The 1,490-nt window shown below is 33.1% G+C and overlaps 1 pseudogene; it reads right to left on the bottom strand.

Annotated features, from left to right (window-relative positions):
• Positions 1-791: 791 nt before the first annotated feature.
• LOC120609919 (uncharacterized) lies at positions 792-910 on the bottom strand (annotated as a pseudogene).
• Between the last annotated feature and the right edge of the window lie 580 nt (positions 911-1,490).

Below are 1,490 nucleotides of genomic sequence, written 5' to 3' on the forward strand. Positions count from 1 at the left end.
TTTGTAGATGCTTCATATTCTGTTCAATATTCAAGTTCCAGGGAAGGAGTGTCCAACTGACTTACCTTGGTTCATATGCACTTATGGGTAGGGCATGTGTTACATCCAATATACATGGGGTGCTTATCATGAGAAAACAGTAAGCCTCCAGAAAGGTATCAGTGACTGTTGAGAAAGAAGAAGGAAAATAAGAGTAGTTATTAACTGGTTTATGTGTTCTTTGAAGTCAGCTTTTATTTTATTTTTTTAAATTTTTAATTGATAGCATCACATAGTCGCTACGTAATAAACGTTGACTCATATTGTGTGTAGTAAATTAAATCGCCATATCTTGACCCTATTCTACTACCCATAAAAATATTTATTTCCCTTTCATTAAGTATTTATTCTTCATTCCCCTCTTCTCTCTATTCTAACAAATGATGAAAAAGAAAAAAACACATTATGCAAACATTTATTAGGGTCATGATATGTGCAAGTTACAGCAGATGCAGTGGGGAACAAGGCAAGATGCCTTCCCAGCAGGAGTTAACAGCCTCGTATGAAAGACATAAACAAAGTCAGAAATCAGTTAACATAATTTAGAGTACAGGCTTGTAATATGCAGACCGATGTTTGTCACAATATTAACTCTAATAATAAAAACCTAAAAAGAACCTAACTCTTCAAACATTGAACGATAATTCTGTTTCTTGACAATTTTTTTTTTTTTTAGGCGAGGCAACCCTTGGTTGACCTCACAGATTGCAAGGACCTTGTCAGTTTACAATCCCTTAGTTTTTTAATTTTTACACCTACAGCACCTAATATTCCTAGGTGGTCTCCTATCCAAGTACTAACCAGGCCCAACCCTGCTTAGCTTCCGAGATCAGACAGGATCAGGCTTGTTTAGGGTAGCATGGCCGTAGACTCGACAATTTTTAATTGAAAGCATATTATTCAGAAACTTAAAATATAAATAAATAATTCACAAAGAAATGTTAGAAATACTCATGTACGAAAAATAAAATATAACACTATAACCACTGTGATTTTGACTGCGTTTAATATGCACATATAAGAATATGGACAAGAAAGTGGAGAACCTAGAGAAAAATAACTAATGCTAAAATAATAGATGTGTTTTATTTTTTATTTCAATGGAGTTATAATACATGTAATTTATAGAAATAAGTTTGACTTTTTATTCAGTTTTACGATTATTCAACCAAAAAAATGCTTAAATTGCTCTGCTGCCTGTTAATGTAGTTTAATTCCATTCTTAAATTTAGCTTATTTGTAGCTAGGGTTTTGTTGTGAATGTCAGGAGAGATTGTCATTGAAGTGTCAGTGTTCACTTAAGCTTCTTCGGTTCTGAGTAGCTTTATACAGTTTTTTAGCCATAGGAAAAAAGTATTGAATGTTAAATAAATTGTAGTTAGAATAAGTGCTTTCCCGACCCTTTCTCATGCTATGTTTTTTACTTCTCTCAATCTTTCCTGGGAATTGTG

The sequence above is a fragment of the Pteropus medius genome, unplaced genomic scaffold (assembly GCF_902729225.1).
Source record: "Pteropus medius unplaced genomic scaffold, Ma_sr-lr_union100, whole genome shotgun sequence".
Lineage (NCBI taxonomy): Eukaryota > Metazoa > Chordata > Mammalia > Chiroptera > Pteropodidae > Pteropus > Pteropus medius.